Below are 22579 nucleotides of genomic sequence, written 5' to 3'. Positions count from 1 at the left end.
GCGGACCTAGGACCCCGACGTTGTGGGGGTCTACCTCGAGGTCGAGGAGCAGGTTTGTCAGGGTGTTGTTCGTGGAAGGCAGTGAGTAGCATGGGATCAAGGATGTCCTTACGAGGTATCCAACACCTCTCTTCCGGTCCATAATTTTCCCAGTCAACCAGATACTCGAGTAGACCACCCCGACGTCGGGAGTCCAGGATCTCTCTTACAGCGAAGATGGATTCTGTTTCAATGGGGGGTACCGGAGGATTTTCATCTTGTGCTAGATCTGTAGAGGGGACTGGAACAGGTGAGTGATGGGGCTTCAGGAGGGAAACATGGAATGAGGGGTGGATGCGGTAGTGACTTGGCAGACGGAGCTGGTAGGTAACTGGATTGATTTGTCTTGTTATGGGAAACGGACCGATGTATCTTGGACTTAACTTGCGACAGGGTAGTCTCAACCGGATATCTTTTGTTGAGAGCCAAACCAATTGTCCAGGTTGGTATTCGGGGGTGTTGCTTCGGTGAGTGTCTGCAAAGTGACTGTGACGGTTTATGGCTTGTTGGAGGTGATGGTGAGCTTGGTTCCATATTCTCTCACTGTCCCGGAACCAGGCGTTAACTGCTGGGACTTCTGAGGGTTCCCCGGACCACGGGAACAGTGGAGGTTGGTAACCCAGAATGCATTGGAACGGAGTCAGGTTGGTGCAGGTTTGTCTAAGGGAATTTTGGGCATACTCTGCCCACACGAGGTAACGACTCCAGAGGTGCTGATTGGCATGGCAGAAAGTTCGGAGGAAACGGCTGACATCCTGGATTTTTCGTTCTGCCTGACCATTAGCCTGTGGGTGATACCCTGAAGTGAGACTTACGGTGACATTCATCAGTGCAAAGAAGGCTCGCCAAACTTTTGAAATGAATTGAGGCCCCCTATCTGATACAATGTCCTCTGGGAGGCCGAAATTCTGGAAGACATGTTCCATTAAAAGTTCTGCGGTTGCAAATGCTGTGGGTAAGTTTCTCAGGGGAATCAGCTTACACGCTTTCGAAAAGCGGTCGACGGCCACCAGGATGCAGGTGTTCTCTTCGGAGGGTGGAAGATCAGTCACAAAATCCACCCCAATGTGCGACCAGGGTCTTTGGGGAACGGGTAGAGGAATGAGTTTTCCTGCGGGCAAATGACGAGGGTTTTTGTTCATTGCACATAGGATGCACCCCTGGATGAATGATTTGACGTCTCGGAGCATGTTGGGCCACCAGTAGCAGTTTTGGAGAGTGGAGCAGGTTTTGGTGACTCCTGGGTTACCCGTACCAACGGAGGAGTGCGCTGAGGAGATAAGTGATATACGGAATTCATCGGGTACGTAGATTTTCCCAGCTGGGCATTCCGTAGGACTGGGTTGGTTTCGAGACAATTCCATCAGTTGTTCGTTTAAGTCCCACTGAATGGGATTGACAAAGATTTTCTCTGGAAAGATGTTCTCGGGTTCTTCATGGTGAGTTTCAGGAGCATGGAGACGAGACAGAGCATCCGCTCGGACGTTCTTGGAGCCTGGACGATAGGAGATCTGGAAGTGAAATCGAGTGAAGAAAAGCGCCCATCTAGCCTGGCGTGGATTGAGTCGTTTTGCTTCTTTCAGATACTGGAGGTTCTTATGGTCGGTGAGAACCAGGAACGGGTGTTTGGCGCCCTCCAACCAGTGTCGCCATTCTTCAAGCGCAAGTTTTACCGCCAGGAGTTCCCGATTGCCGATATCATAGTTTACTTCGGCGGGTGACAACTTGTGGGAGAAGAACGCACATGGCATAGGTTTGGGTGACAAATTGGAATACTGAGACAACACTGCTCCTACTCCAGTGGTGGAGGCATCGACTTCTACGATGAACATCTCTTCGGGATTAGGATGTCGGAGTAGAGGGGCAGTGGTGAAGGCGGTTTTCAAAGACTGGAATGCGTGGTCGGCTTCCTCAGTCCAGAGCAGCGTTTTTGGCTTTCCCTTTAGGAGTGACGTTAGAGGAGCTGTTAGCAGGCTGTACTGGTGAACGAACCCCCGATAAAAGTTGGCAAAGCCAAGGAATCTTTGCAATTCTTTTACCGTCTGTGGGGTTGGCCAGGAAGTGATCGCCTTGGTCTTGCGATCGTCCATCTGTACTCCTCTTTCACTGAGTTGATAGCCTAGGAATTCGACTGAAGTTTGGTGAAATGAGCATTTTTCTGCTTTTAGGAACAAAGAGAACTCACGTAGCCGTTGGAGGACTAAGGAGACGTGTCGTTGGTGTTCCACTGGATCCTTGGAATAGATTAAAATGTCATCGATGTAGATTATTACGAATCGGTTCAGATAATCTCGGAGTACCTCGTCCATAAAGCTTTGAAAGATGGAAGGAGCGTTGACCAGTCCATACGGCATAACCAAATATTCGTAGTGGCCAGCAGGGGTGATGAACGCGGTTTTCCATTCGTCGCCTTCTCGAATTCGGATGAGGTTATATGCGCTCCTCAAGTCCAGTTTAGTGAACATCTTGGCCTCACGCAGCTGCTCCAGTGAGGAAGGAACCAACGGTTGTGGATAGCTGAACTTCAAGGTTATTCTGTTCAGGGTTCGATAGTCGATACAAGGACGTAGTCCGCCATCCTTCTTAGGAACAAAGAAAAAGCTGGCAGCAGCAGGTGACGTGGAGGAACGGCTATACCCCTGTTTCAGAGCCTCTTCAATGTACTGTTGCATGGCTTTCTGTTCGGGAATAGACAGGGAGTAGATTCGTCCCTTAGGAATGGGTTCTCCTGGAACAAGGTCGATCGCACAATCCCAAGCTCGATGAGGGGGTAATTTAGCAGCCTCGACAGGATTGAACACATCTGCAAACGAGGAATAACAGGTAGGTATGGAAACGGACAGACTCTCAGTGGGGCTTTCGATGGAGGTTGAGTTTACTGGGACAATGTTAGGTGCATCAACGATGGATGTGGTCACCAACTCGGCAGTTCTGGATGCACACCTACACCCCCAGTTCAGGATCTTACCAGATGACCAGTTGATATTGGGTTGATGTCGAATAAGCCATGGGCGACCCAGAATTAGATCAGTCTGACTGTTCTCTAATATGAAAGGTTCAAAAAGTTCGTGATGTGTATTTTCGACACCCAGGATGATGGGTTTAATCTGAGCTGTGACATACCCCTTATTTATGGTTTCACCCGTCACTGCATGGATGGAGTATGGTCTGGCGGTGGCTGATTTCTCGAGCTGGAGTTTTTGGCAGAGCCTTCCGGAAATGAAGTTTCCTGCCGACCCGGAGTCCACTATGGCTGTGGCAGAAACATGGAAAGTCGTGGATTTTAAGATGACTGAAATAGTTAGTGGGGCTGATACCGAATCGGCCGTAAAGACAGAACTCACAAGCATTCTGGGGGGTCGAGTCGGACGTGACTGACGAAAGTGTCCTCCCATTCCACAATACAGACATAACCTGAGTTCACGGCGCCGGGCACGTTCCGCTGGGGACAGTCGGTAAGTATCCAATTGCATCTTTTCTCCATCTGCTTCGGGCGGAGCTTCCGTGGGATACTGAGAATTACTAGTGGGTCGGCGATTTTCTAGATAACAGCCCTGAGATCGTTGATGCACACGGAGAGCTTGTTGGATAAATTTTTCAACACCCAGACTGTCATCATATATCGCCATTTGCAGACGGAGAGCAGGATTCAGACCACGTCAGTAAACAGAAATGAGCGCCTTCTCGTTCCACCCACTTGCAGAGGCTAAAGTGTGAAATTCCAACGAATACTCAGAAACCGATTTTCGACCTTGGTATAGTTGCAGTAGTTTGTCACTGGTGGAAGAATCATCAACTGGTCGTCCGAAAACTTCTTTAAAATGGTCTACAAACCCTTGTACCGATGAGGTTGTAGTGGACTCCTGTAACCACATGGTTTCAGCCCATCTCAAAGCAGCCCCGGATAACTGTTGGATGATAAAAGCGATTTTCGATCTTTCTGTGGGATATAACTGATTTTGCTGTTCCAGAGCGAGCGAACACTGAAGCAGGAACCCGTTGCAATCCTCCACCCGTCCGGAGAATGGCGCTGGACGTGATGCTTGGTTAGCGAAGCATATCATCGAAGAAGTGGAGTCTGCGGAAGTGCTGAGCGTAGACTGACCGGAATTTTGAACAGCGGCTTTAGACTGTACAGGGTTATCACCATGGCGGGTAGCTTCCATCGCGCTGTTTAACTTTTCTGTTCTGGTCAAGCCTTCTGTCAGGATACAGGCACAGAGGCGGAGGTAAGTGAAAGCAAACGTGAGTTTATTTACAGTGATATATGTGCAGAGACAAAGTTCATGTGCAGGTGCGTTGACGATCACGTCGTGCAGAGGATCCCAGGTGAGCAGACCCTTCTTCAGAGAGTTGGACGTGGGTAGACAATGTCCAGTGATACGAATACTTTTCTGTTTCAGATCCAGGGAGGAACAGGGAGATCTCGGTGGACACGTGGAGCACTTGGATTCAAATGGCAGGACTCGGGAAACAGGGAACCAGACTGGAATACTGGAGACAGCAAGACAGGGAGACAAAGGTGAGTATATTCAGGGGTGAGTATAGTTACGTGATGGATCTTCGTTGGCAGACTTGGAAACTTCGGGAAATCGTGGGTAACGGTCTTCTCCTGTTGGAGGCTTGACAATGACTGGGGTGTGCGTGAGTGTTTTATAGGGCTGGGTAACGAGGTGACTGATTGTGAACAGGTGTGACTGGTTAATATTCCGGGGAGAGTGACCTTTGAGTGGTGGATGGGAATGAATCTGATTGATTCCTGACAAAAACAAGTGTTTTTTTGTTTCAACAAATGATTCTCAACTATGTTATAAAAGATATACCAAAACGATTTGATATACCATTTTAAGTTTTAGATCTGTTTGATGATCATATTATTATGAATTGTCATAAACGCCTTTATGTTATATTTGGTGTTTCTTAGTAATCTCTGCCACAAAAGCTAAACAAAACAAAACGATTTAAGCATGGCATGATACCAGCAAGATTGTACCAAGAAGTGTTATTGATTTTCTTATTAAAAAGTTCATCACACTATTTACAATTTGTACACAAGGCAATTCAAAGTGATTCACAGTTGTATAAAAACAATAATGCTTATGCGCATAATAATAATAATCATTAATTATTATAATATTATAATAATTAATTACATAAAAAAGAAATGCTGTAGTAAAATACTTTCAGTTGGAATATGACAGCTATGTAACGTGCTGTTTATGCCTGTGTCCTTTCAGATTATGTATGCATACCCGGTTTTACGAAGAACCTCTGAGGGTCGACTCCTTATGGGGCCAACTGAGGAGGCCAATAGGAGGAAGATCGTGTTGGCAGGGAGGGCCAGGTGTAAGGAGGAGGTCCTGGCTGAGGCCACTGCCTTTGTGAGGCAGAATGGAGGGAATCCTGGAGACCAGTTCCTGGTTCTGGCTCACTGCAAGATCCAGTTTGGGAAACACCAGGGTCAGAGGTTCCTGTGGCTGCTGGAGAACTCACTGGGGTATGCCTGCTATCTGGTCAGCAGCATTTTGGGGGAGGAGGAGAGGGACAACCCGCTGTCTGACAACAAACACCTGTTCCTCAGATACACCTCGAAGATCAGGGAGGTAGGCGAGGCTGTGGAGGTGTGTCATATAAAACAGAACATGCTGCAGGAGGCCCAGAGGACAGGAGACTCTGGATGTCTGATGGTGGAGTTTGGGGATTTTAAGGGTAGGTCAATGAAGGAGGTGTATGAGGACCCAAGCAAGGAGGCCCAGGCTATTATCATCACCTACCTGAAGAAGGCAAAGGCCGGGCCTAACACCAATATGGCCCTTTTCAAAGCATACGTGCTGAGGAGGCAGGCTCCAGCCCACGTGCCCACCACCACTGTGCCCACTGCATCTGTCCTCACTGCTGCTGTGCCCACTGCCACTGTGTCTGTTCCTCCTCCACCTACTGCCACTAAGAACAGACCACTGCTGGCGACCAATGTGAAGGCCCTGTTGGCGTGGGGGAAGCATTTATCTGCTTCACAGCTGGCACAAAATATTTTGTCTCCAGCCAAACCCTGTAAGTGATTTGCAAGCTTTAAAATCATTACAGTATATATTATGCAGTATATATGTCTAACGAAAATACGTGTTCAACAGCTGCAGGACCACGTGTACCACCTGCGTCTGAGTCCGCAGCCCGGAGACAGCTCTTTACATGTGGTGAGTATCACTTAACGCATACAAGTGTGTTGGTGACATGTGCTTAGTGTTTTATGTTATTTTACAGACTCTGCTGCTACGGATTTTTTTGAGGAGGAAGATGACCTGGAGATGGCAACTGTAGCCTCGCAAGCTGAAGAACAACTTCCTCAAGGTATGTAAATCTTAAACAATGTTTTACAAACAATTACAAATAAAACAAAACAGTATTTTTTAAATGACATATTATTTTATTTCACAACACAGAGGAATGGCACTTCTCAGGTGTCAATCTACATTCACTCTTTGAGTGAACATCCTCAAAGGAAAAAAGATAATTTAAAGGTGTATGTAAAAGGTTTTATTTAATTTTTTATCGTAATCACTGACTAAAGCTCATTCTTGTCATCTCACACTTCCCCCACTCCCCTTGGAATAAGTGGCTGTTGTAGTGTTTGGTCTGCTTCGCTTCACACTTGGCTGATCCCATCTTTTTTTCTTCTTGTATTTCTTCTAATGGTGCTTGGATGAAAAACAGGATGATTTTCACTGCTTCCTTCCATCTTTTAATCATCATGTCATCTCTCTACTAATCATACATGCTTTGCAGTAAACCTTGTAATCGCAGTAGCTGTCCAGCAGAGCTGAGAAAGTCATGCAGTGAAAGTCTAAAACAATAAGATCATTTTGTTGTGTTTTTTTACGCTCCAGCCACTGCAGGCTCGAGAGGCCCTGCTCCTGCCCCGGCTTGTGCTACTGCCCCTGCTCCTGCCCCTTGTCCTGCTCCTCCAGCAATGTGGACCCCTGGCCAGGTGTCCCAGTCGCCTGCAGAGCTTCCTGTCCACTGGAAAGAGCAACTCCCATCTTTCCAGCAAGGCCTTCAACCCCTGTCCCTCTGCACCAGGACCATCCTCACTACAGCCACCCACAGGACTGCAGCGCCCTGCCCAGCCTCCTCTGCAGTCTCCTCCTCTGCGCCCTGCCCAGCCTCCTCTGCAGTCTCCTCCTCTGCGCCCTGCCCAGCCTCCTCTGCAGTCTCCTCCTCTGCGCCCTGCCCAGCCTCCTCTGCAGTCTCCTCCTCTGCGCCCTGTTCAGCCTCCTCTGCAGTCTCCTCCACAGCCTTCTGTCCAGCCAAGTGCTGCCTCTGCTCCTGCAACATCAACTGGGTCCAGTGTTGCAGACCAGGCTCCTGTAAGTAAGCTTCTCATTATTCGTATGCAAGTGCTGCAGCGTGATTTCCAATGACCACAACAAAAGAGGCCGCATTTCCTCTGTGCTGGAAACTTTGCACTGGCTACCTTTTAATTGTAGATTTAATAAAAAAATTGCGCTTTAAGCCATGCAAGCTGGAATGTTTGCGGCTCGGCAGCAGCAGGGAGGATGTATGTTTCGGCTCATTGGTATAGGGGTATGATTCTCGCTTAGGGTGCGAGAGGTCCCGGGTTCAAATCCTGGACGAGCCCATTATTAGGCTTTGCTTTTAATCTCTTCAGCCTGATTAGGGCAACCAGGATATTTATATCCCGGGTTTCGGCAGAGGAACCACGTCCGCCTCTTTTAGTCTACCTGATTCCACCTAGCCTCATCGCTATCTGCCTCTCAGACAGCCAGCTATCAGGAAGTGTTGGTTCCATGGTGTAATGGTTAGCACTTTGGGCTTTGAATCCAGCGATCCAAGTTCCAATCTAGGTAGAACCTTTTTAGGTTCTTTGCGGAAGGGTGCGAAAAAGCAGAGGTGATGCGCAACTGCTGACGTGGCAGTGAAATTGGCAATCTCAAACAGAGTCGGAATTGGGGAAACATGGGCTTAAAAAGCAAAGGCTTCATTTGCTCCTTGCTATCGTGCTTTTGGACTCAATGACTTAAATCTCTGCTGCTCATGGGAAAAGTTGACACACGCCAAGGTTCCATGGTGTAATGGTTTGCACTCTTGGTTCTGAATCCAGCGATCCGAGTTCAAATCTCGGTGGGACCTGCTTTTGCCAGGAATGTGTGCAGTACCTCGTTCGATAATACTTTTTCGGCAGCACTGAGCCGCAAGAGCTCATCTAGGTAGTGCCTCTTGAAGGGGGGAGTAAAAAGGATGGACAGCACTGGAGAATGCAGGCATCGATCCCGCTACCTCTCGCATGCTAAGCGAGCGCTCTACCATTTGAGCTAATTCCCCTCGATGATGGAGAGGAGGTGTCCATCGCTCTCAAAGACAAAGACGAGGGCGCGATCACTGGCTACCTTTTAATTGTAGATCCGAGTTCAAATCTCGGTGGGACCTGCATTTGCCAGGAATGTGTGCAGTACCTCGTTCGAAAAAACATTTTCGGCAGCACTGAGCCGCAAGAGCTCATCTAGGTAGTGCCCCTTGAAGGGGGGCGTAAAAAGGATGGACAGCACTGGAGAATGCAGGCATCGATCCCACTACCTCTCGCTTGCGCCTACTGCTTCCTACCGATTGAGCCAAAGTAAGCCCAAAGTAAGCCCACGTGAGCCAATCGTGTTTCTCTGCTGTGGCTTACTTTTGACCAATCGCGTTCTCTCCTGTGGCTTACTTTTGACCAATCGTGTTTCTCTCCTGTGGCTTACTTTTGACCAATCGCCTTTCTCTCCTGTGGCTTACTTTTGACCAATCGCGTTTCTCTCCTGGGTCTGCTCCTGTGGCTTACTTTTGACCAATCGGCGACCGCGATTATTATCGTCATCTTTGCAATCTTTGCAACAGGTAAGTTTATTCTTCACGACTGTATAATCGATCATTATTCATTCATAAACAGTGTTTGATTTTGGACAATTAAACATGCCAATAAAGCTAGCTAGCGTGTAATAGCACACGTTTTCTTCTGTACATGTGAACCTGCAACTTTACCATGATATACAGTAAAAAACATGCCACTACTGTCAAGATAATTAGCCGACCGCTAATTAAGCTATATCCTCCTTAAACCATTTTTTTGTTGTTGTTAATTTAGTATTTTTTGTGTCATTCATTACATTATTATATACATTACTCCAGCCCACGTGCCCACCACCACTGTGCCCACTGCATCTGTCCTCACTGATGCTGTGCCCACTGCCACTGTGTCTGTTCCTCCTCCACCTACTGCCACTAAGAACAGGCCACTGCTGGCGACCAATGTGTAGGCCCTGTTGGCGCGGGGGAAGCATTTATTTGCTTCACAGCTGGCACAAAAGATTTTGTCTCCAGCCAAACCCTGTAAGTGGGTAAGTTTTTTCTTTTTTCTCCAGCCACTGCAGGCTCGAGAGGCCCTGCTCCTGCCCCGGCTCGTGCTACTGCCCCTGCTCCTGCCCCTTATCCTGCTCCTCCAGCATTGTGGACCCCTGGCCAGGTGTCCCAGTCGCCTGCAGAGCTTCCTGTCCACTGGAAAGAGCAACTCCAATCTTTCCAGCAAGGCCTTCAACCCCTGTCCCTCTGCACCAGGACCATCCTCACTACAGCCACCCACAGGACTGCAGCGCCCTGCCCAGCCTCCTCTGCAGTCTCCTCCTCTGCGCCCTGCCCAGCCTCCTTTGCAGTCTCCTCCTCTGCGGCCTGCCCAGCCTCCTCTGCAGTCTCCTCCTCTGCGCCCTGCCCAGCCCCTCTGCAGTCTCCTCCTCTGCGCCCTGCTCAGCCTCCTCTGCAGTCTCCTCCACAGCCTTCTGTCCAGCCAAGTGCTGCCTCTGCTCCTGCAACATCAACTGGGTCCAGTGTTGCAGACCAGGCTCCTGTAAGTAAGCTTCTCATTATTCGTGTGCAGGTCCTGCAGCGTGATTTCCAATGACCACAAAAAAAGAGGCCGCATTTCCTGTGTGCTGGAAACTCTTGGCTCTCAACGAAGGCGGTCGCATTTTCTCTCCCTCTCCCTCCCCTCGCCTCTCCTGCTTTGCTTCTCTCGTCACGTCTACTGTCTTGTACTTTGAGAGACCCTCGCTACACTGCTCTCCAAAACCAAGAAATTATGGATTTGATCAACTGGTCTCTCAACGCAATTGACACCATCTTCTCGACGAGAAGCTTGGGTTCGGGGGAACCTGACTGCCCTGCCGGGACGTTCGCAGCTGGCTACACGATGGACGCGTGGGAGAGGTGGCGGGTCGTGTGTCTGGCGGCTCTTTCCGTGGAGGACGTTGAAGATATCTACCTATTCGGCACCATGATAACAGGTCTTCTGCTGATTGGATTAGGCATTGCCCTGGTTTACCGAGGAACTAAGGAGACGGTGACAGCTGTCAAAAGCCCCGCAAGGCTGCCCGTGATGATTGAAGCGGTGGGCAGAGCTGTCTGCACTCAGACTGGGTCTATGAACCACAATATGGATAACATCATGGAGAAGCTCACAGCTTTGCAAAGGCAAATGGATCGTTTCAGAGACCAAAACGGACCAGGAGAATAGCCTGCATAAATTGAATGCGGCTACTCGCCCGAAGACCAAACAATCCCAATCTTATCTGTTTCGGCACCCCCCTACCAGCACTGGCCTTGGCCAAGGCCGCTGCTGGAACAACAACTCTCCCGGAAGAGCACTGCAGTGAGCCGCTCTTGCATTCCTTCCCCGACTCCTCAGACACCTGCTGATTGTTGACTCTGCCTGGGACATGATCAAGGTTGTCTCCATGGCAACTTGCTGTGTATCGCTATGACAATCCTGCGGACTGAGGCTCCTAGATTATGGTGCTGGCTTAGCGACTCTCTCCAGGCCTACACACACATGAACTTACACATACACAGATATGCACCTAACCCACACCCCATCCCACGCCTTCGCCGCTTCGTACCCCCAGTCTGACAGGCGGGTCTGTGACCAGCGCCATAATGGCTGCAGGACCGGATGCTGCTTGCCTGGGCTGGACTACCTCCATCCCCCACTCCCCACCATGTTGCAATGTCTTGTTTGTAGAGTGTACTGTTTATGTGCTAATGTTGCTGAGGTGTTTTTTCCTGTTCCCAGACTGTTCTCCTTACAGGAGCATAGTCTGGGGGTCGCCTTTTTTTTCTCCTCACCTCTCCTCATGTCATGCTGTTTTTTTGTTTTTCTCAAGTTGGCGCTGAATATAGCAGCCTCGGTAACACCTTATTACCAAAGCAAATTCCTTGTATGTGCACAACACTACTTGGCAATAAAAATTCTTGATTCTTGATTCTTGATTCTTTGCACTGGCTACCTTTTAATAGTAGATTTAATCAAAAAATTGCGCTTTAAGCCATGGAAGCTGAAATGTTTGCGGCCCGGCAGCAGCAGGGAGGATGTATGTTTTGGCTCGTTGGTCTAGGGGTATGATTCTCGCTTAGGGTGCGAGAGGTCCCGGGTTCAAATCCCAGACGAGCCCATTATTAGGCTTTGCTTTTAATCTCTTCAGCCTGATTAGGGCAACCAGGATATTTGTGAGAAATTGGGGATAAAATGTGCCAGAGAGAGGCCGGTTAGCTAAGTTGCTTAGAGCGTGGTGCTAGTAACGCCAAGGTCGCGGGTTTCATCCCCGTACGGGCCACTCATTTTCTCTCTGGGACCTTCGCTCTGCTCTTCTCGAAAATGACGGGCGGTCTCCCAGACATCCCTGCTGGCTAAACCATGCAAGTATCTGTCCGAAATGGCTCAGTTGGGAGAGCGTTAGACTGAAGATCTAAAGGTCCCTGGTTCAATACCGGGTTTCGGCAGAGGAACCACGTCCGCCTCTTTTAGTCTACCTGAGTCCACCTAGCCTCATCGCTATCTGCCTCTCAGACAGCCAGCTAGCAGAGTGTGTTGGTTTCATGGTGTAATGATTAGCACTCTGGGCTTTGAATCCAGAAATCTGAGTTCAAATCTCGGTGGAACCTTTTTAGGTTCTTTGCGGAAGGGAGGGAAAAAACAGAGGTGATGCGCAACTGCTGACGTGGCGGTGAAATTGGCACTCTCAAACCGAGTCGGAATTGGGGAAACATGGGCTTAAAAAGCAAAGGCTTCTTTTGCTCCTTGCTATCGCGCTTCTGGACTGAATGACTTAAATCTCTGCACCACATGGGAAAAGTTGACACGCCGAGGTTCCATGGTGTAAGGGTTCGCACTCTGGGCTCTGAATCCAGTGATCCGAATTCAAATCTCGGTGGGACCTTCATTTGCCAGGCTAAACAGCACAAGTACCTGGCTGAAATAGCTCAGTTGGGAGAGTGTTAGACTGAAGATCTAAAGGTCCCTGGTTCAATCTTGGGTTTCGGCAGAGGAACCACTCCCGCCTCCTTTAGGCTACCTGATTCCACCTAGCCTCATCGCTATCTGCCTCTCAGACAGACAGCTGGGAGGGTGTGTTGGTTCCATGGTGTAATGGTTAGCACTCTGGGCTTTGAATCCAGCGATCCGAGTTCAAATCTCGGTAGAACCTTTTTAGGTTCTTCGCGGAAGGGAGGGAAAAAACAGAGGTGATGCGCAACTGCTGACGTGGCGGTGAAATTGGCACTCTCAAACCGAGTCGGAATTGGGGAAACATAGGGTGCTTCTCAATATCCCTCCTCGTCTCCTCGTTCCTCTGTCCTCCATCCTATGACCCGGAAACCGATCGAGCTCAGCCATCTTGAAGGACATCTCAATTCTCTAATTGCACCGCGAGGAGGCGAGGATCGAGGAGTGAGGAGGCTTTCAACCCCTGTCCTTTTGCACCAGGACTATCCTCACTACAGCCACCCACAGGACTGCAGCGCCCTGCCCAGCCTCCTCTGCAGTCTCCTCCTCTGCACCCTGCCCAGCCTCCTCTGCAGTCTCCTCCTGTGCACCCTGCCCAGCCTCCTCTGCAGTCTCCTCCTCTGCGCCCTGCCCAGCCTCCTCTGCAGTCTCCTCCTCTGCGCCCTGCTCAGCCTCCTCTGCAGTCTCCTCCACAGCCTTCTGTCCAGCCAAGTGCTGCCTCTGCTCCTGCAACATCAACTGGGTCCAGTGTTGCAGACCAGGCTCCTGTAAGTAAGCTTCTCATTATTCGTGTGCAGGTCCTGCAGCGTGATTTCCAATGACCACAAAAAAAGAGGCCCCATTTCCTCTGTGCTGGAAACTTTGCACCGGCTACCTTTTAATTGTTGATTTAATAAGAAAATTGTGCTTTAAGCCATGGAAGCTGAAATGTTTGCGGCCCGACAGCAGCACGGAGGATGTATGTTTCGGCTCGTTGGTCTAGGGGTATGATTCTCGCTTAGGGTGCGAGAGGTCCCGGGTTCAAATCCCGGACGAGCCCATTATTAGGCTTTGCTTTTAATCTCTTCAGCCTGATTAGGGCAACCAGGATATTTCTGAGCAATTGGGGATAAAATGTGCCAGAGAGAGGCCGGTTAGCTCAGTTGGTTAGAGCGTGGTGCTAATAACGCCAAGGTCGCGGGTTCGATCCCCGTACGGGCCACTCATTTTCTCTCTGTGACCTTCGTTCTGCTCTTCTCGAAAATGACGGGCGGTCTCCCATACATCCATGCTGGCTAAACCACACAAGTACCTGGCCGAAATAGCTCAGTTGGGAGAGCGTTAGACTGAAGATTTAAAGGTCCCGGGTTTTGGCAGAGGAACAACGCCCGCCTCCTTTAGGCTACCTGATTCCACCTAGCCTCATCGCTATCTGGCTCTCAGACAGACAGCTGGGAGGGTGTGTTGGTTCCATGGTGTAATGGTTAGCACTCTGGGCTTTAAATCCAGCGATCCGAGTTCAAATCTCGGTAGAACATTTTTTAGGTTCTTCGCGGAAGGGAGGGAAAAAACAGAGGTGATGCGCAACTGCTGACGTGGCGGTGAAATTGGCACTCTCAAACCGAGTCGGAATTGGGGAAACATAGGGTGCTTCTCAATATCCCTCCTCGTCTCCTCGTTCCTCTGTCCTCCATCCTTTGACCCGGAAACCGATCGAGCTCTGCCATCTTGAAGGACATCTCAATTCTCTAATTGCACCGCGAGGAGGCGAGGATCGAGGAGTGAGGAGGCTTTCAGAGGAGTCATGAGCGAGGATACAAAGGTGTATCCTATGCGGAAGTGTTTTATTGACTAAACGTGACGCACGTATACATTCTCCTCCCCCTTCACATCGGTCACAATCTGTTTTAAGTATACTTTACCTTTGCAGTTTATATAAACCACACATTACACATATTTCAACAGGGTATCTTGCTTTATTATTATTTATTATGAATTTCTTAAATAAACAAACTGCAACAACATGAGGGCAGATCCTTTGAGCGCTGCTGATGACGCTATGAAGTGACGCTCGAGTGATCAAGTATTCCAATGTATAAAAAAAGCTTTCATTCGATTCCTCCATCCTCATTGTTTGTCATTCATTACATTATTTTGAGCACAAGAAGATTTTTACTAAAACCTTTTAAAAAAAAGTTTAATTCATATATGTTATACTATACTATGTTATACACCAGTATACATATTTATGTTATCTTTTTAAATACTATGTTATACATATTTAAAAATACATGAATAGGCAAAAACAAGTGTTTTTTTGTTTCAACAAATGACTCTCAACTATGTTATAAAAGATATACCAAAACGATTTGATATACCATTTTAAGTTTTAGATCTGTTTGATGATCATATTATTATGAATTGTCATAAACGCCTTTATGTAATATTTGGTGTTTCTTAGTAATCTCTGCCACAAAAGCTAAACAAAACAAAACGATTTAAGCATGTTATGATACCAGCAAGATTGTACCAAGAAGTGTTATTTATTTTCTTATTAATAAGTTCTTCACACTATTTACAATTTGTACACAAGGCAATTCAAAGTGATTCACAGTTGTATAAAAAACAATAATGCTTATGCTCATAATAATAATAATAATAATATTCATTAATTATTATAATATTATAATAATTAATTACATAAAAAACAAATGCTGTAGCAAAATACTTTCAGTTGGAATATGACAGCTATGTAACGTTCTGTTTATGCCTGTGTCCTTTCAGATTATGTATGCATACCCGGTTTTACGAAGAACCTCTGAGGGTCGACTCCTTATGGGGCCAACTGAGGAGGCCAATAGGAGGAAGATCGGGTTGGCAGGGAGGGCCAGGTGTAAGGAGGAGGTCCTGGCTGAGGCCACTGCCTTTTTGAGGCAGAATGGAGGGAATCCTGGAGACCAGTTCCTGGTTCTGGCTCACTGCAAGATCCAGTTTGGGAAACACCAGGGTCAGAGGTTCCTGTGGCTGCTGGAGAACTCACTGGGGTATGCCTGCTATCTGGTCAGCAGCGTTTTGGGGGAGGAGGAGAGGGACAACCCGCTGTCGGACAACAAACACCTGTTCCTCAGATACACCTCGCAGATCAGGGAGGTAGGCGAGGCTGTAGAGGTGTATCAGAAAAAACAGGTCATGCTGCAGGAGGCCCAGAGGACAGGAGACTCTGGATGTCTGATGGTGGAGTTTGGGGATTTTAAGGGTAGGTCAATGAAGGAGGTGTATGAGGACCCAAGCAAGGAGGCCCAGGCTCTCATCACCTACCTGAAGAAGGCAAAGGCCAGGCCTAACACCAATATGGCCCTTTTCAAAGCATACGTGCTGAAGAGGCAGGCTCTAGCCCACGTGCCCACCACCACTGTGCCCACTGCATCTGTCCTCACTGCTGCTGTGCCCACTGCCACTGTGTCTGTTCCTCCTCCACCTACTGCCACTAAGAACAGGCCACTGCTGGCGACCAATGTGAAGGCCCTGTTGGCGCAGGGGAAGCATTTATTTGCTTCACAGCTGGCACAAAAGATTTTGTCTCCAGCCAAACCCTGTAAGTGGGTAAGTTTTTTCTTGTTTCTCCAGCCACTGCAGGCTCGAGAGGCCCTGCTCCTGCCCCGACTCGTGCTACTGCCCCTGCTCCTGCCCCTTATCCTGCTCCTCCAGCATTGTGGACCCCTGGCCAGGTGTACCAGTCGCCTGCAGAGCTTCCTGTCCACTGGAAAGAGCAACTCCCATCTTTCCAGCAAGGCCTTCAACCCCTGTCCCTCTGCACCAGGACCATCCTCACTACAGCCACCCACAGGACTGCAGCGCCCTGCCCAGCCTCCTCTGCAGTCTCCTCCTCTGCGCCCTGCCCAGCCTCCTCTGCAGTCTCCTCCTCTGCGCCCTGCCCAGCCTCATCTGCAGTCTCCTCCTCTGCGCCCTGCCCAGCCTCCTCTGCAGTCTCCTCCTCTGCGCCCTGCTCAGCCTCCTCTGCAGTCTCCTCCACAGGCTTCTGTCCAGCCAAGTGCTGCCTCTGCTCCTGCAACATCAACTGGGTCCAGTGTTGCAGACCAGGCTCCTGTAAGTAAGCTTCTCATTATTCGTGTGCAGGTCCTGCAGCGTGATTTCCAATGACCACAAAAAAAGAGGCCGCATTTCCTCTGTGCTGGAAACTTTGCACCGGCTACCTTTTAATTGTAGATTTAATCAAAAAATTGCGCTTTAAGCCATGGAAGCTGAAATGTTTCCGGCCCGGCAGCAGCAAGGAGGATGTATGTTTCGGCTCGTTGGTCTAGGGGTAAGATTCTCGCTTAGGGTGCGAGAGGTCCCGGGTTCAAATCCCGGACGAGCCCATTATTAGGCTTTGCTTTTAATCTCTTCAGCCTGATTAGGGCAACCAGGATATTTATATCCCGGGTTTCGGCAGAGGAACCACGTCCGCCTCTTTTAGTCTACCTGATTCCACCTAGCCTCATCGCTATCTGCCTCTCAGACAGCCAGCTATCAGGAAGTGTTGGTTCAATGGTGTAATGGTCAGCACTTTGGGCTTTGAATCCAGCGATCCAAGTTCCAATCTCGGTAGAACCTTTTCAGGTTCTTTGCGGAAGGGTGGGAAAAAACAGAGGTGATGCGCAACTGCTGACGTGGCAGTGAAATTGGCACTCTCAAACAGAGTCGGAATTGGGGAAACATGGGCTTAAAGAGCAAAGGCTTCATTTGCTCCTTGCTATCGTGCTTTTGGACTCAATGACTTAAATCTCTGGTGCTCATGGGAAAAGTTGACACACGCCAAGGTTCCACGGTGTAATGGTTTGCACTCTGGGCTCTGAATCCAGCGATCCGAGTTCAAATCTCGGTGGGACCTGCTTTTGCCAGGAATGTGTGCAGTACCTCGTTCGAAAAAACTTTTTCGGCAGCACTGAGCCGCAAGAGCTCATCTAGGTAGTGCCCCTTGAAGGGGGGCGTAAAACAGATGGACAGCACTGGAGAATGCAGGCATCGATCCCGCTACCTCTCGCATGCTAAGCGAGCGCTATACCATTTGAGCTAATTCCCCTCGATGATGGAGGAGAGGTGTCCATCGCTCTCAAAGACAAAGACGAGGCGCGATCCCTAACACGTGTGCAGGTGCTGCAGCGTGATTTCCAATGACCACAAAAAAGAGGCCGCATATCCTCTGTGCTCGCAACTTTGCACTGGCTACCTTTTAATTGTAGATTGAATCAAAAAATTGCGCTTTGACTCCAGCGATCCGAGTTCAAATCTCGGTGGAACCTTTTTAGGTTCTTTGTGGAAAGGAGGGAAAAAACAGAGGTGATGCGCAACTGCTGACGTGGCGGTGAAATTGGGACTCTCAAACCGAGTCGGAATCGGGGAAACATGGGCTTAAAAAGCAAAGGCTTCATTTGCTCCTTGCTATCGTGCTTCTGGACTCAATGACTTAAATCTCTGCTGCTCATGGGAAAAGTTGACGCACGCCAAGGTTCCATGGTGTAATGGTTAGCACTCTGGGCTCTGAATCCAGCGATCCGAGTTCAAATCTCGGTGGGACCTGCTTTTCCAGGAATGTGTGCAGTACCTCGTTCAAAAAAACTTTTTCGGCAGCACTGAGCCGCAAGAGCTCATCTAGATAGTGCCCCTTGAAGGGGGGGCGTAAAAAGGATGAACAGCCCTGGAGAATGCAGGCATCGATCCCGCTACCTCTCGCATGCTAAGCAAGGGCTCTACCATTTGAGCTAATTTACCATTTGAGGCTGAAGAGCTCTCACAGGAGGAGCGGGAGGGCGAGCTGGGCCCGCAGGCTTTGGTGGTTGTGGGGCCTGGCGTTTTTTTGGTTGGTATCTGGGGGCTCGCAGCAAAAGAGTGGGATAGTCTAGTTCCAGCATGCACCAGTTGTTCCATTTTCTCTGAGAAGCACAGAAGTGGAGATGCTGGAGAGAGTGATAATGTTTCCGGTGAGAGGGATTTTTGCTCTGGTGTTATTGGAGGCTGTAATATGCTGTCCTGGTTTCCCTGGCTGTTTTCCAGAAAGTCGTCTATGGGTGCTGTATCTTGGAGCAGTGCTGGTATGTCACAGTCTGTCTGTGGTGAGCTCTGTGGGCAGGGCTCAGCTGAGATTGTGTCCGTGAGCAGAGGTTGTTGTGGCTGAGTGGTGTTATCACTGTCCTTGTGTGATGTGTCAACCGCATGTCCATTCAGGTGCTGAAGTGAAATCCTGTGGTCATTCATACTGTATCCAGGTGTGTGTGTGCCATTCAGGTTGAGTGGATTGGCACACATTGCAGAAGGATGACGGAGGGAGAAGTAGATATTGTCCTTTAGCACTCTTGAACCAAGTTTGTTTGGGTGGTGGCCATCCTGTTGAAACAGTTGCCTCTGACTCCAGAAAAGATTGAAGTTGTCAATAAAGTTCACTCCTTTTATATTGCAGGTTTTTTGCAGCCATGTATTAAGCCCAAGCAACCGTGAAAACCTGATTGTTCCTCTTGCTGGGAGTGGTCCACTGATGAATGTTTGAACTTTCAGTCTTTTAAGTGTTTCAAAAAGTTAATTGAAATCCTTTTTAAGAAGTTCCGACTGCTCTTTATGAATATCATTCTTCCCCACATGAATGATGAGTCGATTTGCAGTCTTATGTTTCATCAGAATGTTCTGAAGTTCCCTGTTTACATCAGAAGTTGTTGCTTGTGGAAGGCAGCACGTTGTTGTATCCCTGCTATTAATGTTTCTGATTACGGAGTCGCCCACTATCAGAGTCCTGGGCTCGGCTGCACTGTGAGCTGAGTGCCGCTGTCTGCTCGACCTTGAGCCCCAGTTAGCATCAGTGTTAGCTACTGGCTGATTCTGTCTGTGTGCGATCACATTCATCAAATTTGGGGATTCCTCATTCATTAATACTTCAAATCTGTTCTCAAGATGTATAGGCGGTGGTAGGAGACCAGTGTTTGCAGTCCTTGTCAGAGCCGTATCTGGGGTAGAGGATGCTACTGCAGTAATATGTGATGCTCGTGACAATCTGATGTCTCGAGTGCCTTTGGGTCTCGCACCCTGTTTGTGCCATCGATTAGTAAAACGATCGGCTTGTTTCTCTACACTCAGTTTGGCCTGTCGAGAAGCACTAGATTCATGGGACTCACCGGCTGTATGCTGAGGACGTCCATGACGAAGCTCTGTCGTGTGTTCCGTCTGGTTTGGTGGTCCCACAATTAACTTTGTTTCAAGAATTGCAATCCTTTGTAAAAGTCTGTGGCAGTTGGAGCAGCAAGTAGATTCCAGAGGAGGCATTTTCTTATCCTTATGAATGTAGGCAGTTGTGTTTTCTCTTCCCCGGAATGTAAGCTTTCAGTGGGAGGCTGGTCGAATAAAATAATTCTGCTTTTTTTTGTAGTAATCCAAGCGTTTGAGCACTGTGCTGATTTGCTGAAGTTAAAATTAGGTGATAAAAGGAGATAAATTATAGAAATATAAAAGCGATAGAGCAAAGCGCGGAGCAGTAAGCGAGAGCGTCCGAACAGTAGCTGAGCAGGAAGTAGTCGTCATCAGTAGTAATTATCGTCATCTTTGCAACAGGTAAGTCTATTCTTCACGACTGTATAATCGATCATTATTTATTCATAAACAGTGTTTGTTTTTAGACAATTAAACATGCCAATAAAGCTAGCTAGCGTGTAATAGCACACGTTTTCCTCTGTACATGTGAACCTGCAACTTTACCATGATATACAGTAAAAAACATGCCACTACTGTCAAGATAATTAGCCGACCGCTAATAAGCTATATCCTCCTTAAACCATTTTTTTTGTTGTTGTTAATTTAGTATTTTTTTGTGTCATTCATTACATTATATTGAGCACAAGAAGATTTTTACTAAAACCTTTTAAAAAAAAAGTTTAATTCATATATGTTATACTATACTATGTTATACACCAGTATACATATTTATGTTATCTTTTTAAATACTATGTTATACATATTTAAAAAGACATGAATAGGCAAAAACAAGTGTTTTTTTGTTTCAACAAATGATTCTCAACTATGTTATAAAAGATATACCAAAACGATTTGATATACCATTTTAAGTTTTAGATCTGTTTGATGATCATATTATTATGAATTGTCATAAACGCCTTTATGTTATATTTGGTGTTTCTTAGTAATCTCTGCCACAAAAGCTAAACAAAACTAAAAGATTTAAGCATGGCATGATACCAGCAAGATTGTACCAAGAAGTGTTATTTATTTTCTTATTAATAAGTTCATCACACTATTTACAATTTGTACACAAGGCAATTCAAAGTGATTCACAGTTGTATAAAAAACAATAATGCTTATGCTCATAATAATAATAATAATATTCATTAATTATTATAATATTATAATAATTAATTACATAAAAAAGAAATGCTGTAGTAAAATACTTTCAGTTGGAATATGACAGCTATGTAACGTTCTGTATATGCCTGTGTCCTTTCAGATTATGTATGCATACCCGGTTTTACGAAGAACCTCCGAGGGTCGACTCCTTATGTGGCCAACTGAGGAGGCCAATAGGAGGAAGATCGTGTTGGCAGGGAGGGCCAGGTGTAAGGAGGAGGTCCTGGCTGAGGCCACTGCCTTTGTGAGGCAGAATGGAGGGAATCCTGGAGACCAGTTCCTGGTTCTGGCTCACTGCAAGATCCAGTTTGGGAAACACCAGGGTCAGATTTTCCTATGGCTGCTGGAGAACTCACTGGGGTATGCCTGCTATCTGGTCAGCAGCATTTTGGGGGAGGAGGAGAGGGACAACCCGTTGTCGGACAACAAACACCTGTTCCTCAGATACACCTCGCAGATCAGGGAGGTAGGCGAGGCTGTGGAGGTGTATCATATAAAACAGGCCATGCTGCAGGAGGCCCAGAGGACAGGAGACTCTGGATGTCTGGTGGTGGAGTTTGGGGATTTTAAGGGTAGGTCAATGAATGAGGTGTATGAGGACCCAAGCAAGGAGGCCCAGGCTCTCATCACCTACCTGAAGAAGGCAAAGGCCAGGCCTAACACCAATATGGCCCTTTTCAAAGCATACGTGCTGAAGAGGCAGGCTCCAGCCCCTTGCCCACCACCACTGTGCCCACTGCATCTGTCCTCACTGCTGCTGTGCCCACTGCCACTGTGTCTGTTCCTCCTCCACCTACTGCCACTAAGAACGGCCACTGCTGGCGACCAATGTGAAGGCCCTGTTGGCGCGGGGGAAGCATTTATTTGCTTCACAGCTGGCACAAAAGATTTTGGCTCCAGCCAAACCCTGTAAGTGATTTGCAAGCTTTAAAATCATTACAGTATATATTATGCAGTATATATGTCTAACGAAAATACGTGTTCAACAGCTGCAGGACCACGTGTACATCCTGCGTCTGAGTCCGCAGCCCGGAGACAGCTCTTTACATGTGGTGAGTATCACTTAACGCATACAAGTGTGTTGGTGACATGTGCTTAGTGTTTTATGTTATTTTACAGACTCTGCTGCTACGGATTTTTTTGAGGAGGAAGATGACCTGGAGATGGCAACTGTAGCCTCGCAAGCTGAGGAACAACTTCCTCAAGGTATGTAAATCTTAAACAATATTTTACAAACAATTACAAATAAAACAAAACAGTATTTTTTAAATGACATATTATTTTATTTCACAACACAGAGGAATGGCACTTCTCAGGTGTCAATCTACATTCACTCTTTGAGTGAACATCCTCAAAGGAAAAAAGATAATTTAAAGGTGTATGTAAAAAGGTTTTATTTCATTTTTTATCGTAATCACTGACTAAAGCTCATTCTTGTCATCTCACACTCCCCTTGGAATAAGTGGCTGTTGTAGTGTTTGGTCTGCTTCGCTTCACACTTGGCTGATCCCATCTTTTTTTCTTCTTGTATTTCTTCTAATGGTGCTTGGATGAAAAACAGGATGATTTTCACTGCTTCCTGCCATCTTTTCATCATCATGTCATCTCTCTACTAATCATACATGCTTTGCAGTAAACCTTGTAATCGCAGTAGCTGTCCAGCAGAGCTGAGAAAGTCATGCAGTGAAAGTCTAAAACAATAAGATAATTTTGTTGTGTTTTTTTACGCTCCAGCCACTGCAGGCTCGAGAGGCCCTGCTCCTGCCCCAGCTCGTGCTACTGCCCCTGCTCCTGCCCCTTATCCTGCTCCTCCAGCATTGTGGACCCCTGGCCAGGTGT

At 47.7% G+C, this 22579-nt stretch overlaps 7 non-coding genes across 7 annotated transcripts; all 7 read left to right on the top strand.

The window, feature by feature from the left end:
* The first annotated feature begins 11459 nt into the window (after positions 1–11459).
* trnap-agg (transfer RNA proline (anticodon AGG)) lies at positions 11460–11531 on the top strand. The gene has a single exon. It is a non-coding gene; the product is annotated as a tRNA-Pro (tRNA).
* Positions 11532–11786: 255 nt separating this feature from the next.
* On the top strand, positions 11787–11859 carry trnaf-gaa (transfer RNA phenylalanine (anticodon GAA)). The gene has a single exon. It is a non-coding gene; the product is annotated as a tRNA-Phe (tRNA).
* A 632-nt stretch (positions 11860–12491) lies between these two features.
* Positions 12492–12563, top strand: trnaq-uug (transfer RNA glutamine (anticodon UUG)). The gene has a single exon. It is a non-coding gene; the product is annotated as a tRNA-Gln (tRNA).
* A 765-nt stretch (positions 12564–13328) lies between these two features.
* trnap-agg (transfer RNA proline (anticodon AGG)) lies at positions 13329–13400 on the top strand. Its single transcript has one exon. It is a non-coding gene; the product is annotated as a tRNA-Pro (tRNA).
* Positions 13401–13488: 88 nt separating this feature from the next.
* trnai-aau (transfer RNA isoleucine (anticodon AAU)) lies at positions 13489–13562 on the top strand. The gene has a single exon. It is a non-coding gene; the product is annotated as a tRNA-Ile (tRNA).
* A 3085-nt stretch (positions 13563–16647) lies between these two features.
* Positions 16648–16719, top strand: trnap-agg (transfer RNA proline (anticodon AGG)). The gene has a single exon. It is a non-coding gene; the product is annotated as a tRNA-Pro (tRNA).
* Positions 16720–17848: 1129 nt separating this feature from the next.
* On the top strand, positions 17849–17920 carry trnaq-cug (transfer RNA glutamine (anticodon CUG)). The gene has a single exon. It is a non-coding gene; the product is annotated as a tRNA-Gln (tRNA).
* Positions 17921–22579: the final 4659 nt, after the last annotated feature.

The sequence above is a fragment of the Siphateles boraxobius genome, unplaced genomic scaffold (genome assembly GCF_051911475.1).
Source record: "Siphateles boraxobius isolate OS27281-9 unplaced genomic scaffold, OSU_SipBor_1 269, whole genome shotgun sequence".
Classification (NCBI taxonomy): domain Eukaryota; kingdom Metazoa; phylum Chordata; class Actinopteri; order Cypriniformes; family Leuciscidae; genus Siphateles; species Siphateles boraxobius.
This window is presented reverse-complemented; position numbering and strand designations above follow the sequence as displayed.